Raw genomic sequence first — 19,148 nt, 5'->3', positions numbered from 1 at the left:
AAACTAGTCAGAAATATAAAGACAGATAGCAAGAGTTTCCATAGATACTTAAAAAAGTTAACAAAGTGAACGCTGGTCCTATAGAAAGTGAGTCTGGAGAATTAATAATGGAAAATAAGGAGATGTCAGATGAATTGAAGAGGTATCTTGCATCAGTCTTCACTATAGAGGACACAAATAACATCTCAGAAATAGCTGTAAATCAGGAAATGGAAGGGAGGGAGGAACTGAAGAAAATTACAATCACCAGGGAAGTGGTACTAACCAAATTGCTGGAGCTGTGGGCTGACAAGTCCCCGGGTCCTCACAGACTTCAACCTAGGGTCTTAAAAGAAGTGGCGAGTGAGATAGTTGATGCATGGTTTTAATTTTCCAAAATTGCCTCGATTTGAGGAAGATTCCATTAGATTGGAAAATAGTGAATGTAACTCCTTTATTCAAAAAGGGAGAGAGACAGAATGCGGGGAACTACAGACCAGTTAGCTTAACATCTGTCAGCGGGAAAATGTCGGAAGCTATTATTAAAGACATTATAGCAGGGCGCTTGGAAATATTCGGGGTAATCAGGCAGATTCAACATGGTTTTGTGAAAGAGAAAACATGTTGAACCAATTTATTGGAGTTCTTTGAAGTAGTCACATGTGCTGTGGATAAAGGGGAACCGGTGGATGTGCTGTATTTAGATTTCCAGAAGGCATTTGATAAGGTGCCACATCAAAGGTTATTGCAAAAAATAAAAGCTCATGGTGTAGGGGGTAACATATAGTCATGGACAGAAGATTGCCTAGCTAACAGGGAACAGGAGGTAGGCACAAATGGGTCTTTTTCTGGTTGGCACAGGGAGTGGTGTGCCACAGGGATCAGCGCTGGGGCCTCAACTCTTTACAAATTATTTAAATGACTTGTGTGAAGGAACAGTTGCTAAATTTGCTGATGACGCAAAGATAGGTAGGATAGTAAGTTGTGAAGAGGACGTAAGGAGGTTACAAAGGGATATAGATAGGTTAAGTGAGTGGGCAAAGACCTGGCAAATGGAGTATAATGTGGGAAAGTGGGAAATTGCCCATTTTGGCAGGAAAAATCTAAATGGTGAGGGATTGTAGAGCTCTGAGATGCAGAGGGATCTGGGTGTCCTAGTGCATGAATCGCAAAAGGTTGTTATGCAAGTACAGCAAGTAATTAGGAAAGCTAATAGAATGTTATCATTTATTGCGAGGGGAATTGAATACAAAAGTAGAGGTTATGCTTCATTTATACAGGGCACTGGTGAGACCACATCTGGAGTACTGTGTACAGTACTGGTCTCCTTATTTAAGGAAGGATGTTAATATGTTGGAAGCAGTTCAGAAAAGGTTTACTAGGCCAATACCTGGAATGAGCGAATTGTGTTATGTGGAAAGGTTGGACAGGCCTGGCTTGTATCCACTGGAGTTTAGAAGAGTAAGAGGCAACTCAATTGAAACATATAAGATCCTGAGGGATCTTGACAGGGTGGAAGCGGAGAGGATGTTTCCTCTTGTGGGAGAATCTAGAACTCGGGGTCACTGTTTAAAAATAAGGGGTCGCTCATTTAAGACAGAGATGAGGAGAATCTTTGGAACTCTCTTCCTGAAAAGGGGGTTGAAGCAGAGGGCAGAATCGCCCCAGATTTGCGCTGCGCAGTAGCAGCCGCAATGGCAGCTTTTCACGCTGTATTGTCCCAAACCCGCCACATTAATTATGCATTCCCGGGAAACACGCTGTTTCCATAGCGGCCGGGCTCTCATTCGCCCGCCACATCATCTCCTCGCCGCTTCATCACACCGGGTGCCATATTTAAAGTTCAGCCACGTGCACACATCTCAGCGCTTCCAGCCCAGGACTACTGCAGGTAGGGAAGGTGTCCACCAAAGGCAAAAAGACTGCAGCCCCCAGGTTTAATGACACGTCCCTCAAGCGCCTTTTGGATGCCGTGGATCTTCCAAGCTCCAGTGGATACAAGGCAAGGCTTGTCCAACCGTTCCTTCACTGTCGCTGGGTCAAAATCCTGGAACTCCCTCCCTAACAGCACGGTGGGTGCACCTACACCACATGGACTGCAGCGGTTCAAGAAGACAGCTCACCACCACCTTCTCAAGGGCAACTAGGGATGGGCAATAAAAATGCTGGCCCAGCCAGTGAAGCCCACATCCTGTGAATGAATTAAAAAAAAACTCATGGACACTCCCTGGAAACCGTGCACAGGCCTGCAGGATGTGTCTGTGGTGGTCACACCTGCAGGATGTGTCTGTGGTGGTCACACCTGCAGGATGTGTCTGTGGTGGTCACACCTGCAGGATGTGTCTGTGGTGGTCACACCTGCAGGATGTGTCTGTGGTGGTCACACCTGCAGGATGTGTCTGTGGTGGTCACACCTGCAGGATGTGTCTGTGGTGGTCACACCTGCAGGATGTGTCTGTGGTGGTCACACCTGCAGGATGTGTCTGTGGTGGTCACACCTGCAGGATGTGTCTGTGGTGGTCACATTCAGCGAATGGAATGCCTTGCGTTTGACATAGTTGAGCTTGTGTTGCGATGGAAATCTGAGTGCCACCTGAGTGCAGTCGATGGCACCCTGCAGCTGAGATCTGGGTAAATCCAATCACTCTTGCATCCTGACTGTCCTGGTCCCAGGCGAAATGCACAAAGTTGTGTGGCCCTCGCAAAGATGGCATCTGTGACCTCATGGATGCATTTGTGGATGGACTCTTGTGATATCCCACTGAGGTCACCTGTGAAGCCCTGACAGCAGCCACTGGCATAGAAATTGAGCACAGTTGCCACTTTCACGGCTACTGGCAGAGGATGCCCTCCATGTCCCCGTGGCGCCAAATCCTGCAGTAGCTGACAGGTGACCAACCAGTATCCTGGACATGCACAGTCTTTGGTGACACTGGTTCTTGGTCATCTGCAGGAATGAAAGGCGGCGTCTATAGACCCTGGGTATCGCTAGGCGCTGATTAGCGACGGCTCACTGTGGCTCTTTGGCAGCCTGTGCAGGAACCTCAGCTGCCCCTTCTTCCAGAGGGTGCTGCTCCTCCCTCCGCACAGCCAGCTGCCCCAGTTGCTCTCTTCTCCGTCATCTTCATTCTCTGTAAACCACAAGGCATACAGCTAGGTCACAAGTCTCCATGATCAAGATGTACTCCTCCTGCAGGATGAAAGAGAGAGATGCGTGGGTTAGCATCAGTGTACTAAGAACCTGTCTTGGTTAAGTCTGAAGGCCCCTTTACAGATCCTGGGGAGCGCTGGCCACCACTTGGGTGGCCAGAGATTAGTGCACTGCATGGCTGCCTGAAACCTCACCTTCCTCCATCCTACTCCACCTGACCGATTGGCAGCAGCTTTGCCCACTGGACTGCACGCTGTGCTCTCAGCTCAGGCACAGGCATTCTCCTAACCCGCACTGCAAGGCTGCACTGTTAGCTTGAACCATGGGGGAGATTGATCCAAAGCGGGATGATGACATTGCAAGAGGCTGTGAGCGCCTTCACCAGTGACTGCTCCATTGCCAGCTTTAGCAAGGAGATTGTACAACGTGCCCAGTCACCCAGCTGCTCTGCCGTCCACTCAAATGCTCATTCATTTGCAGTCTGTGCCCGAGGGGTGAAAAGCTCTGGAGCATTTGGTGGCACTTTCATGCCTCTGTGTTGCTTGCGTGGGCAGAGAGGCTAGTGGCCCGACTCCAAGCAGGTCAATGTGGCTCCGCCTGAACTGTCTCAGCTGCAGAGCAATGGTCACTTTATACAAGGTTTCCCTACTGCATGGCCGCTCCCTTCTCCCACCACCCCCCACGATGTGCTTGTGTGTTACCTTCAACCACAGGGCAGCCCTTGTCCCCCTCAACCCAAGTGACCTCAACCACAGGGCAGCCCTTGCCCCCCTCAACCCAAGTGACCTCAACCGCAGGGCAGCCCTTGCCCCCCTCAACCCAAGTGACCTCAACCGCAGGGCAGCCCTTGCCCCCCTCAACCCAAGTGACCTCAACCACAGGTGCAGACCTTGCCGCCCCCCACCCCACGAAGTCGCCTCAATGCAGGGCAGTCCTTGCCGTCCCACTCCAGTCACTTCAGCTGCAGGGCAGCCTTTGCACCCTCCCCCAAAGTCTTTTTTTTTGAAAAATGTACTTTATTCATAAAATATCTGGAAGAACATTCCAAACCATTTCAAAATCACCATGTACAATCAGATTCAACTTTTACACATGGATCACAAGGTGCATCAATACAATCAATGAATATTACAATCATTTCAATATGGTCAATGCAGACAATCAGACAATGGGATTGGAGTTATCAACATACATCATGTTGTACTCTGAGGTGCTTCAATACAATTATAATACAATTAGTATTCAATGCAGACATTCATTGTGAGCTGTACAGCCCGAGGGGCTCTCAACAGTTCCCAGCGCCTGAGTGCACTATTACAGAAAGGTCTTAGACAGCGACCTTTCCCCATTGCGCTTTTGCGGCGGCTGCCCCAAGCTTTAGTGTGTCCCTCAGCACGTAGTCCTGGACTTTGGAATGTGCCAGTCTGCAACACTCGGTCGGGGACAACTCTTTGCGCTGGAAGACCAACAAGTTTCGGGCAGACCAAAGAGCGTCTTTCACCCAGTTGATGATCCTCCCCCAAAGTCGCCCCAGCCACAGGGCAGCTCTTGCCCCAACCCCCCCCAACAAACCTCAACCTTGAAGTCTAAAAGGCAACCTGGGCAAGCGCTCCGTAATGTTACTGTGTACTCACCTCTGAGTTTCCTTCAAAGTGCAGCTCGCCAAGTGCACGCCTTTTACATGCTGTTGTGAAACACGTCAGGGTGGGCGGACGATCCAGTCCAGGGGGTTGGGGGGTGGTGGTGCGATTCCACCTGGCTGGCCTTATAATGATGTGCAGATGTATTACAATTCCCGATGCTCCCGATGTCCGGTGGTGGGGGACGCAGCCCGCCATTAGCAGGCGCAGCGGACAATCACAAACTGGTTTTACCACCTCATGAAACCGATTTCTGGCCTTCTCGTCATATTGTCCGCTCCCGCCACTGAACACACCCGACGCCAGTGGTCATGGAAAATCCCGGTCACAGTCTTTCAATGTTTTTAATGCAGAGGTAGGTAGATTCTTGATAAGCAAGGGGGTGAAAGGTTATCCGGGGACATGGAAACGTGGAGTTGAGGTTACAATCAGATCAGCTATGGTCTTATTCAATGGCGGAGCAGGCTCGGAGGGCCAAGTGGTCTACTTCTGCTCCTAATTTGTATATATGTTTGTATGCCTGTATATTTGGATTGGGGGGTGGGTACAAACTGAGCTGCCTGTATATTTGGGGTGGGGGGAAGGGCTATATACTGAGCTGCTGCTATATCACAGAATCACAGAATCACACAGTGCAGAAGAGGCCCTTCGGCCCATCGAGTCTGCACTGACACGTGAGAAACACCTGACCTACCTACCTAATCCCATTTACCAGCACTTGGCCCATAGCCTTGAATGTTATGATGTGCCAAGTGCTCATCCAGGTACTTTTTAAAGGATGTGAGGCAACTCACCTCCACCACCCTCCCAGGCAGCGCATTCCAGACAGTCACCACCCTCTGGGTAAAAAAGTTTTTCCTCACATCCCCCCTAAACCTCCTGCCCCTCACCTATTTCAGCTAAGGGAAGGGTTATAGATGGAGCTGCCTGAGATCCTTCATCTTCTACCTCTAAATGAAATGGGGAGATGGTGGTGTAATGGTAATGTCACACACCAGTAATCCAGAGGCCTAGGCCAGCGCTTTAGGGACATGGGTTCAAATCTGGTGGAATTTAAATCTGTAATTGAAAGCTAGTCTCAGTAATGGTGACCATGATGTTATCATTGATTGTTGTAAAAACCCATCTAGTTCCCCAATGTCCTATAGGGAAGGAAATCTGTCAAATTTACCTGGCCTGGCCTACATAATTCCAGACCCACAGCAACATGGTTGACTCTTGACTGCCCTCTGAACTGGCCCAGCAAGCCAATCCAATCAGTTCAATGGGCCTTGTCAGTGACACCCACATCCCATGAAAGAATAGAAACTGGGGGAATGCCCACCCTTGGGAGCTAGAAAATGTAGGCTTCAAAACCTTTATAGTGGTCCATTGTCTGATGTGATTGGACTAGATATGGTGAGGCCTGGATTAATGATTCTTATAAATTGTTCTAACAGGATGAGGGAGGTGTCAGCGCCACCTCTGGAGAAAGGGAGAGAAGCAGGCACCCTTGTAATGGCGCCATCCTCTGGAGGAAATCAGATTGGCAGACGTTACTATAGCAACGTTACTTACACGTGGGTTGCTTATTGAATTATGTCATTGAATTATGTTTATACCTAAAATGTGGAATGTTCTAGCACTTCTGAATTTGTTAAAAGAATTGTGTGGAGCTTCAGGGTAAAAGGAAGAAAAATATTGTATTGAAGGGCTGAGAAGGAATGGGACTTGGTGAGTTGCTCTAGCAGAGAACCAGCATGGACATGATGGAACAAATGGCCTCTTTCTGTGCTGTAACTATTCTATAACTCAATGATTATTTTCCTTTAGACCCCTTCACAACCCAGGAGGTCCCAAAGTGTTTCACAGCCAATGGTGCAGTTTTGAAGTGGTTTCTTTTAGTCATTCATGGGATGTGGGTTTCGCTGACTAGGCCGGCACTTATTGCCCATCCCTAGTTGCCCTTGAGAAAGTGGTGGTGGGCCGCTTTCTTCATCCATTGCAGTCCATGTGGTGTAGGTACACCCACAGTGCTGTTAAGGATAATGTTCCAGGACTTTGACAGGAACGGCGATATATTTCCAAGTCAGGATGGTGAGTGGCTTGGAGGGGAACTTCCAGGTGGTGGTGTTCCCATGCAACTGCTGCCCTTGTCCTTCTAGATGGTAGTTGTTGTGGGTTTGGAAGGTGCTGTCTAACGAGACTTCATGAGTTCCTACAGTGCATCGTGGTGGAGGGAGTGAATGTTTGTGGATGGGGTGCCAATCAAGCGGGCTTTGTCCTGGATGGTGTCAATATTCTTGAGTGTTGTGGGAGCTGCACTCATCCAGGCAAGTGGAGAGTATTCCATCACACTCCTGACTTGTGTCTTGTAGATGGTTGTCAGGCTTTGTGGAGTCAGGAGTTGCATTACTCACCACAGGATTCCTAATCTCTGACCTGCTCGTGTAGCCACAGTATATGTGGCTGGTCCAGTTCAGTTTCTGGTCAATGATGACCCCCAGAATGTTGATAGTGGGAGTTTCAGCAATGGTAGTGCCATTGAAAATCAAGGGGTAATGGTTAGATTCTGTCTTGTTGGAGATGGTCACTGCCTGGCACTTGTGTGGCACAAATGTTACTTGCCACTTGTCAGCCAAAGCCTGAATATTGTCCAGATCTTGCTGCATTTGGACATGGACTGCTTCAGTAGCTGAGGAGTCCCGAATGGTGCTGAACATTGTGCAATCATCAGCAAACATCCCCACTTCTGACCTTATGATGGAAGGAAGGTCATTGATGAAGCAGCTGAAGATGGTTGAACCAAGGACACTATCCTGGGGAACTCCTGCAGTGATTGACCTCCAACAACCACAACCATCTTCCTTTGTGCTAGGTATGACTCCAACCAGTGGAGAGTTTTATCCCTGATTCCCATTGACCCCGGTTTTGCTAGGACTCCATGAAAATACTTTGACACTCAGTCAAATGCTGCCTTGATGCCAAGAGCAGCCACTCTAACCTCACCTCAGGATTCAGCTCTTTTGTCCATGTTTGAACCAAGGCTGTAATGAGGTCAGGAGCTGAGTGGCCCTGGCGGAACCCAAACCGGGTGTCAGTGAACAGGTTATTGCTAAGCAAGTGTGACTTGATAGCACTGTTGATGATCCTTTCGATCACTTTACTGATAATCGAGAATAGACTGATGGGGCAGTAATTGGCCAGGTTGGATTTGTCCTGCTTTTTGTATACAGGACATACCTGGGAAATTTTCCACATTGCCGGGTAGGTGCCAGTGTTGTAGAACAGTTTGGCTGGGGGCACGGCAAGTTCTGGAGCACACGTCTTTGGTATTATTGCCGGAATATCATCATGGTGTATAGCCTTTGCAGTATCCAGTGCTTTTAGCTGTTTCTTGATATCACATGGAGTGAATCCATTTGGCTGAAGACTGGCATCTGTGATGCTGGGGATCTCCGGAGGAGGCCGAGGTGGATCATCCACTCGGCACTTCTGGCTGAATATTGTTGTAAATACTTCAGCCTTATCTTTTGCACTGATGCATCATTGAGGATGGGGATACTTGTGGAGCCTCCTTCTCCAGTGAGTTGTTTAATTGTCCACCACCATTCATGACTGGATGTGGCAGGACTGCAGGGCTTAGATCTGATCCGTTAATTGTGGGATCGCTTAGCTCTGTCTATCACTTGCTGCTTATGCTGTTTGGCATAAAGTAGTCCTGTGTTGTAGCTTCACCAGGGTGACATCTCCTGGCATGCCCTCCTGCACTCTCCACTGAACCAGGGTTGATCCCCTGGCTTGATGGTTATGGTAGAGTGGGGGATATGCCGGGCCATGAGGTTACAGATTGTGTTCGAGTACAATTCTGCTGCTGCTGATGGTCCACAGCGCCTCATAGTTACCCAGTCTTGAGCTGTTAGATCTATTCAAAAACTATCCCATTTAGCACAGTGGTAGTGCCACACAACACGATGGAGGGTATCCTCAATGTGAAGACAGGACTTTGTCTCCACAAGAACCGCGGTCACTCCTACTGATCCTGTCTTGGACAACTGCATCTGTAACAGGGAGATTGGCGAGGATGAGGTCAAGTATGTTTTTCCCTCTTGTTGGTTCCCTCACTACCTGCCGCAGACCCAGTATGTCCTGTAGGACTTGGCCAGCTCGGTCAGTAGTGGTACTACTGAGCCAATCTTGGTGATGGACACTGAAGCCCCCCAACCCAGAGTACGTTCTGCGCTCTTGCCACCCTCAGTGCTTCCTCCAAGTGATGTTCAACATGGAGGAGCACTGATTCATCAGCTGAGGGAGGATTGTACCTGGTAATCAGCAGGAGGTTTCCTTGCCCATGTTTGACCCTGTGGCATGAGACTTCTTGGGGCCCGGAGTTGATGTTGAGGACTCCCAGGGCAACTCCCTCCCGACTGTATACCACTGTGCCGCCACCTCTGCTGGGTCTGTCCGGGACATTATCTGTAAGATATGATTCTGTGAGGATGACTATGTCAGGCTGTTGTTTGACTAGTCTGTGAGACAGCTCTCCCAATGTTGGCACTAGCCCCCAGATGTTAGTAAGGAGAACTTTGCAGGGTTGACAGGGCTGAGTTTGCTGTTGTCGTTTCCGGTGCCTCGGTTGATGCCGGGTGGTCCATCCAGTTTCATCTCTTTTGGGATTTTTAGCGGTTTGATATAACCGAGTGGATTGCTCAGCCATTTCAGAGGGCAGTTAACAGTCAACCACATTGCTGTGGGTCTGGAGTCACATGTAGGCCAGACCAGGTAAGGACAGCAGATTTCCTTCCCTAAAAGGCATTAGTGAACCAGATGGGTTTTTCTGACAATCGACAATGGTTTCAGTGTCCAAATTCCACCATCTGCCATTGTGGGATTCGAACCTGGGTCCACAGAGCATTTCCCAGGGTCTCTGGATTATCAGTCCAGTGACATTACCACTCTGGCACTGCCTCTTCATTGTTGCGATATAGTGAAACACAGCAGACAATTTACATGCAGCAAACTCCCATAGGAACATAAGAACTAGAAGCAGGAGTAGACCACATGACTCGTCGAGCCTGCTCTGCCATTCAATACGATCATGGCTGATCTTGGCCTTCAACTCCACTTCCCTGCCTGTTCCCCATATGCCTTGATTCCCTGGGAGACCAAAAGTCTGTCTCTCCCAGCCTTAAATATATTGAGAGATGGAGCATCCACAACTCCCTGGGATAGAGAATTCCAAATATTCACAACCCTTTGAGTGAAGTAATTTCTCCTCGTCCCAGTCTTAAACGATCGACCCTTATCCTGAAACTGTTTTAGATTCCCCAACCAGTGTCTAACCTGACAAGCCCCTTCAGAATCTTTATGTTTCAATGAGATCACCTCTCATCTTTCTCAATGGGCCCAATTACTCAGTCTCTCATCATTGGGACAACTCGCACATCCCAGGAACCAATCTAGTGAACATTCACTGCACCATCTCTGAGGCAAGTATATCCTTTCTTAAATATGTACACAGTACTCCAGGTTTGGTTTCAACAAAACCCTGTCCATTGTAGCAAGACTTCTTCTTTCTTACACTCCAAGCCCCTTACAATAAGGCCAACATGTCCTTTAGCTTCCTAATTGCTTCCAGTAACTGTCTGTTAATGTTCTGTAAGAGGAAAATACTGTGGAGTAAAAACAGAAAATGCTGGAAAACCTCAGCAGGTCTGGCAGCATCACTCCTTAATATAACATTGTGATATACCCCACACCCTGACCGTAACACTCTGATATACCCCACAGCCTGACCGTAACACTCTGATATACCCCACACCCTGACTGTAACACTCTGATATACCCCACAGCCTGACCGTAACACTCTGATATACCCCGCACCCTGACTGTAACACTCTGATATACCCCACACCCTGACTGTAACACACTGATATACCCCACACCCTGACTGTAACACTCTGATATACCCCACACCCTGACCGTAACACTCTGATATACCCCACACCCTGACTGTAACACTCTGATATACCCCACACCCTGACTGTAACACTCTGATATACCCCACACCCCTGACTGTAACACTCTGATATAACCCACACCCCTGACTGTAACACTCTGATATACCCCACACCCTGACTGTAACACTCTGATATACCCCACAGCCTGACCGTAACACTCTGATATACCCCACACCCTGACTGTAACACTCTGATATGCCCCACAGCCTGACCGTAACAATCTGATATACCCCACATCCTGACTGTAACACTCTGATATACCCCACAGCCTGACCGTAACACTCTGATATACCCCACACCCTGACTGTAACACTCTGATATACCCCACACCCTGACTGTAACACTCTGATATACCCCACACCCTGACTGTAACACTCTGATATACCCCACACCCCTGACTGTAACACTCTGATATAACCCACACCCTGACTGTAACACTCTGATATACCCCACACCCCTCACTGTAACACTCTGATATACCCCACACCCTGACTGTAACACTCTGATATACCCCACAGCCCTGACTGTAACACTCTGATACAACCCACACCCCTGACTGTAACACTCTAATATACCCCACACCCCTGACTGTAACACTCTGATATACCCCACACCCTGACTGTAACACTCTGATATACCCCACAGCCCTGACTGTAACACTCTGATATACCCCACACCCCTCACTGTAACACTCTGATATACCCCACAGCCTGACCGTAACACTCTGATATACCCCACACCCTGACTGTAACACTCTGATATACCCCACAGCCTGACCGTAACACTCTGATATACCCCACACCCTGACTGTAACACTCTGATATACCCCACACCCTGACTGTAACACACTGATATACCCCACACCCTGACTGTAACACTCTGATATACCCCACACCCTGACTGTAACACTCTGATATACCCCACACCCCTGACTGTAACACTCTGATATAACCCACACCCCTGACTGTAACACTCTGATATACCCCACACCCTGACTGTAACACTCTGATATACCCCACAGCCTGACCGTAACACTCTGATATACCCCACACCCTGACTGTAACACTCTGATATGCCCCACAGCCTGACCGTAACAATCTGATATACCCCACACCCTGACTGTAACACTCTGATATACCCCACAGCCTGACCGTAACACTCTGATATACCCCACACCCTGACTGTAACACTCTGATATACCCCACAGCCTGACCGTAACACTCTGATATACCCCACACCCTGACTGTAACACCCTGATATACCCCACACCCTGACTGTAACACACTGATATACCCCACACCCTGACTGTAACACTCTGATATACCCCACACCCTGACTGTAACACTCTGATATACCCCACACCCTGACTGTAACACTCTGATATACCCCACACCCTGACTGTAACACTCTGATATACCCCACACCCCTGACTGTAACACTCTGATATAACCCACACCCTGACTGTAACACTCTGATATACCCCACACCCCTCACTGTAACACTCTGATATACCCCACACCCTGACTGTAACACTCTGATACAACCCACACCCCTGACTGTAACACTCTAATATACCCCACACCCCTGACTGTAACACTCTGATATACCCCACACCCTGACTGTAACACTCTGATATACCCCACAGCCCTGACTGTAACACTCTGATATACCCCACACCCCTCACTGTAACACTCTGATATACCCCACACCCCTCACTGTAACACTCTGATATACCCCACACACTGACTGTAACACTCTGATATACCCCACACCCTGACTGTAACACTCTGATATATCCCACACCCTGACTGTAACACTCTGACATACCCCACACCCCTGACTGTAACACTCTGATATACCCCACACCTGTGACTGTAACACTCTGATATACCCCACACCCTGACTGTAACACTCTGATATACCCCACACCCCTGACTGTAACACTCTGATATACCCCACACCCCTGACTGTAACACTCTGATATACCCCACACCTGTGACTGTAACACTCTGATATACCCCACACCCCTGACTGTAACACTCTGATATACCCCACACCCCTGACTGTAACTCTCTGATATACCCCACACCGCTGACTGTAACACACTGATATACCCCACACCGCTGACTGTAACACTCTGATATACCCCACACCCCTGACTGTAACACTCTGATATACCCCACACCCCTGACTGTAACACTCTGATATACCCCACACCCCTGACTGTAACACTCTGATATACCCCACACCCTGACTGTAACACTGATATACCCCACACCCCTGACTGTAACACTCTGATATACCCCACACCCTGACTGTAACACTCTGATATATCCCACACCCCTGACTGTAACATTCTGATATACCCCGCACCCCTCACTGTAACACTCTCTGATGTACCCCACACCCCTCACTGTAACAATCTCTGATTTACCCACACACATCAATGTAACACTCTGAGATAACCCACATACTTCACTGTAACACAATGATATACCCACACCCTCACTGTAACACTCTGTGATATACCCCACACCCCTCACTGTAACACTCTCTGATATACCCCACATACCTCACTGTAACACTCTCTGATATACCCCACACCCCTCACTGTAACACTCTGATATACCCCACACCCCTCACTGTAACACTCTGATATACCCCACACCCCTCACTGTAACACTCTGATATACCCCACACTCCTCACTGTATCACTTTGGTATACTCCACATGCCTCAGTGTAACACTCTCTCTGATATACCCCACACCCCTCACTGTATCACTCTGGTATACCCCACATGCCTCAGTGTAACACTGTCTCTGATATACCCCACAGCCCTCACTGTAACACTCTGGTATACCCCACATGCCTCAGTGTAACACTCTGATACCCCCCACACCCATCCTAGTAACTCTCTGTTATACCCCGCACCCCTCACTGTAACCCCCTGATACCCCCTCTCTTCAGAACTCTAATACTAAATTATTTGGATATACACACTCACAGCCAGTGAATGTCTGTTATGGCGCACACTTCTCCCTGTGACACGCTGCACACTCTAAAGCGCAGTGATAACCCACGTTACACTCACCGATCCCATTCTCTGGCACATCGGATCCATGCACCTGTATCCCAGGTCGCCTCGCTCTGACTCGCGGACTCAGCCTTTTCTCCGGGACCGTGCCGTTCTGGTGTTATTCCCCGGACCGAAACCCCCCTTCTGATATACCCCACTGACTAGCCTTACCTGCCATTCCATCTCTCGGGTGGCAGAGTTCACTCAGCGGTCAGACGTGGCACTTTGTACCGCAGTTAAAGAACAGGCAATGGCAGTTTGATTGCACCACGTATGTTAATCAATACTCCTAATGTAATGCTGAATTAGAAGTTTAGATGTCACAGGAGACTTTGCACAGCTGACTCACAGCAGATGCAAGCAGCCTTGGGTGTCAGGGACTCACAGGCCCGGGCTTTAAATGAGGGCTAATTATGGAGAGTGGGGGTGGGGGGGTGTCGGGGAGGGGGGTGGGGGAGACACGAAGAAGGGGGGACACATGTGGAATCCTCGCTCACCAGCTCAGGAGCCTGATGAGGTCTCGGCGATCACATCTGCCAGGCGCCATCCCGGTCCACAGTGACAAATCTCAGGCTGGAGAGAAATGACTAAAACTGTGAGCTGCTGGCTGACTGGGGACAAGAACACACCAGCCGCAGCTTTGTCAGAACACATCAGCCAAGGAAAATTGCCTCCAGTCCCAGTCACACCTGCAACACGAGGGGAGCTCTGGGCAACATTAACTAATGCAGGGGTGGGGGAGGACAGGAGAGGAGAGGGCAGGGGGGAGGTGGTTTGGGGGGGTAGGGGGGTGGATGGAGGACTGATAAATATATAACCCAGCCACCATGAACTGGAACGTGAAGCCGCATTAAATTAGCAAAGGAGCAGTGCATTAAAGAAGCCGGACTGACAGGCTGAGGCTACCTTGCTCCTGTTTCTAATCTCTCCTCCCAGCCCTCCCAACTTTAACCATCGTTCTCATTTCTTCTTGTCCCCGTAACCGGTTACATCCCCTTCAGACCCACAGAACTTGCCTTTCAGGTCCCTTTCCCCTCTGTCCGGCTGCGCTGGACTTGCTTAAAAAAGCATCTCCGATGGGAGGTCACCAACCTAAAACGTTAACTCTGCCTCTCTCTCTCTCTCTCTCTCTCTCCCCACAGATGCCGCCAGCATTTGTGTTTCCAGCATTTTCTGTTTTTCATCCGGATTTCCAGCATCTGGAATATTCTCCATTTCGGCTTTCCTCTTGACAATTACTTTTCTTTTCTCTACAGTGCTCAGCTCAGGCCAGGTTGTTGGCATCACTGTCCCATGCTCTTGTCAGTCAAAGATGGCATTTCACCTAAATTAGGACCTGCCAAGGAAAGTTGCCCATATCAGCCCAGTTTAGTCCGTCTCGGTTTAGCAGCGAGTTTTCACCTGCCAGAGGTTCAACTTTCTCACACTTTGCAACAATTGTGTTTTTTAACCTTTCTCTGACAGTTCAGTGCAGCCTCAGTACTGACCCTCCAGCAGTGCGGCACTCCCTCACAACTAACCCTTCAGCAGTATGGCACACCCTCAATTCTTACCCTCCGACAGTGCAGCACTCCCTCAGTACTGACCCTCTGACAGTGCAGCACTCCCTCAGTACTGACCCTCCGACAGTGCAGCACTCCCTCAGTACTGACCCTCCGACAGTGCAGCACTCCCTCAGTACTGACCCTCCGACAGTGCAGCACTCCCTCAGTACTGACCCTCTGACAGTGCAGTGCTCCCTCAGTACTGACCCTCTGACAGTGCAGCCCTCCCTCAGTACTGACCCTCTGACAGTGCAGCACTCCCTCAGTACTGACCCTCCGACAGTGAAGTGCTCCCTCAGTACTGACCCTCTGACAGGGCAGCACTCCCTCAGTACTGACCCTCTGACAGTGCAGCACTCCCTCAGTACTGACCCTCTGACAGTGCAGCGCTCCCTCAGTACTGACCCTCCGACAGTGCAGAACTCCCTCTGTACTGACCCTCCGACAGTGCAGCACTCCCTCTGTACTGACCCTCCGACAGTGCAGCACTCCCTCTGTACTGACCCTCTGACAGTGCAGCACTCCCTCAGTACTGACCCTCTGACAGTGCAGCACTCCCTCTGTACTGACCCTCTGACAGTGCAGCACTCCCTCAGTACTGACCCTCTGACAGTGCAGCACTCCCTCAGTACTGACCCTCAGACAGTGCGGCGCTCCCTCAGTACTGACCCTCAGACAGTGCAGCACTCCCTCAGTACTGACCCTCTGACAGTGCAGCACTCCCTCAGTACTGACCCTCAGACAGTGCGGCGCTCCCTCAGTACTGACCCTCTGACAGTGCAGCACTCCCTCAGTATTGACCCTCTGACAGTGCAGCACTCCCTCAGTACTGACACTCCGACAGTGCAGCATTCCCTCAGTACTGACCCTCTGACAGTGCAGCACTCCCTCAGTACTGACCCTCTGACAGTGCAGCACTCCCTCAGTACTGACCCTCAGATAGTGCGGCGCTCCCTCAGTACTGACCCTCAGACAGTGCAGCACTCCCTCAGTACTGACCCTCTGACAGTGCAGCACTCCCTCAGTACTGACCCTCAGACAGTGCGGCGCTCCCTCAGTACTGACCCTCTGACAGTGCAGCACTCCCTCAGTATTGACCCTCTGACAGTGCAGCACTCCCTCAGTACTGACACTCCGACAGTGCAGCATTCCCTCAGTACTGACCCTCTGACAGTGCAGTGCTCCCTAGCAACTGACCCTCCAGCAGTGCAGCACTCCCTCACTACTAACCCTTCAGCAGTATGGCACACCCTCAATTCTTACCCTCCGACAGTGCAGTGCTCCCTCAGTACTGACCGTCCAGCAGTGCGGCACTCCCTCACTACTAACCCTTCAGCAGTATGGCACAACCTCAATTCTTACTCTCTGACAGTGCAGCGCTCCCTCAGTACTGACCCTCTGACAGTGCAGCACTCCCTCAGTACTGACCCTCTGACAGTGCAGCACTCCCTCAGTACTGACCCTCCGACAGTGCAGCATTCCCTCAGTACTGACCCTCTGACAGTGCAGCACTCCCTCAGTACTGACCCTCTGACAGTGCAGCACTCCCTCAGTACTGACCCTCCGACAGTGCAGCACTCCCTCAGTACTGACCCTCCGACAGTGCAGCACTCCCTCAGTACTGAATGCTATTAGTGTCTTCTACCATGAAGAATGAAGCAAAGTATTTATTCACCTCCTTTGCCATTTCCTGATTCCCCATTATTATTTCCCCAACCTCATTTTCTCAGGGGCCTATGTTCACTTTTGGTCTCTCTCTTCCTTTTTATATATTTAAATAAGCTCTTACTGTCCATTTTTATATTACTTGCTAGTTTACCCTCGAAGTTTATTTTCTCCCTCTTCATTAATTTTTTGGTTATCTTTTGTTGGTTTTTAAAATTTTCCCAATCCTCTGGTTTACCATTAATCTTTGTCACATTTTGTGTATTTTCTTTTAATTTGATACTATCCTTAACTTCTTTGATTAACCACGGTTGGTTTATCCCCTTCCTTAAATTCTTCTTCCTCACTGGGATATATCTTTGTTGTGAGTCATGAACTATTTTCTTAAATGCCTGCCATTGTTCATCAATTGTCTCTTTTGCTAAAATCCTATAAAATCCTATCCCAGTCCACTCCAGCCAACTGTGCCCTCATTCCTTTGTAATTACTCTTATTTAAGATTAGCACAGTTGTTTCCGACCCAAGTTTCTCACTCTCAAACTGAATGCTAAATTCTACCATATTATGGTCACTGTTTCCTAGGGGATCTTTTACTCTGAGATCATTTATTAAACCTGCCTCATTACACATTACCAGATCCAAAATAGCCTGATCCCTGGTTGGATACTACATGTGAGTGTGTGTGAGTTTGAGTGTGTGAATTTGAGTGAATGTGTGTGTGTGTGTGTGTGTGTGAATTTGAGTGGGTGTGTGAGTGTGTGAATTTGAGTGAGTGTGAGTGTGTGTGAATTTGAGTGAGTGTGAGTGTGTGAATTTGAGTGAGTGTGAGTGTGTGTGAATTTGAGTGAGCGTGAGTGTGTGTGAATTTGAGTGAGTGTGAGTGTGTGAATTTGAGTGAGTGTAAGTGTGTGAATTTGAGTGAATGTGTGTGTGTGTGAATTTGAGTGAGTGTGAGTGTGTGTGAATTTGAGTGAGTGTGAGTGTGTGAATTTGAGTGAATGTAAGTGTGTGAATTTGAGTTAATGTGTGTGTGTGAATTCGAGTGGGTGTGTGAGTGTGTGAATTTGAGTGAGTGTGTGTTTGAGTGTGTGTGAATTTGAGTGAGTGTGAGTGTGTGTGAATTTGAGTGAGTGTGTGTGTGAATTTGAGTGAATGTGTGTGTGTGAATTTGAGTGAGTGTGAGTGTGTGAATTTGAGTGAGTGTGAGTGTGTATGAATTTGAGTGAGTGTGAGTGTGTGTGAATTTGAGTGAGTGTGAGCGTGTGAATTTGAATGATTGTGTGTGTGTGAATTTGAGTGAGTGTGAGTGTGTGAATTTGAGTGAGTGTGAGTGTGTATGAATTTGAGTGAGTGTGAGTGTGTGAATTTGAGTGAGTGTGTGTGAATTTGAGTGAGTGTGAGCGTGTGAATTTGAATGATTGTGTGTGTGTGAATTTGAGTGAGTGTGAGTGTGTGAATTTGTGAGTGTGTGTGTGAATTTTGAGTGATTGTGTGTGTGAATTTGAGTGAGTGTGAGTGTGTGAATTTGAGTGAGTGTGTGTGAATTTGAGTGAGTGTGAGTGTGTGAATTTGAGTGAGTGTGTGTGTGTGAATTTGAGTGAGTGTGAGTGTGTGAATTTTGAGTGATTGTGTAAGTGTGTGAATTTGAATGATTGTGTGTGTGTGAATTTGAGTGAGTGTGAGTGTGAGTGTGTGAATTTTGAGTGATTGTGTAAGTGTGTGAATTTGAATGAGTGGCCACGATTTTACCCATTTATTTGCGGTTCCGACACCGGGAGTAAGTGCCGGTTGGAAACACACATGGGCCGGCTGCTGCTCCTTCCCTTTGGATTTTCCGAGGAGCAACCAATTCTTCTTCTTACGCAGTCTCTTGGGATGGAGGATGACTTGCTTCCGCTCTGGTTCGGCAGGTTCTGAAATAGCTGCTAAGTCCAATGCACAATCTGCAGGCTTTGCCACAAGTGGGGCAGGTGGTCCTTGAAGGGTTGGATAGGTGGGTTGTTTGGAGGTTTATGCGCTCTCTCTGACACCTCGATTTTACCTCTGCACATTCCTGACAAAGTCTCTCAATGTGTTCGGTGCCTTCCCAAATG

Source organism: Cetorhinus maximus, chromosome 3 (assembly GCF_964194155.1).
Source record: "Cetorhinus maximus chromosome 3, sCetMax3.hap1.1, whole genome shotgun sequence".
In the NCBI taxonomy this organism is placed as follows: Eukaryota; Metazoa; Chordata; class Chondrichthyes; order Lamniformes; family Cetorhinidae; genus Cetorhinus; species Cetorhinus maximus.
Note: the sequence above shows the minus strand (reverse complement) of the source record.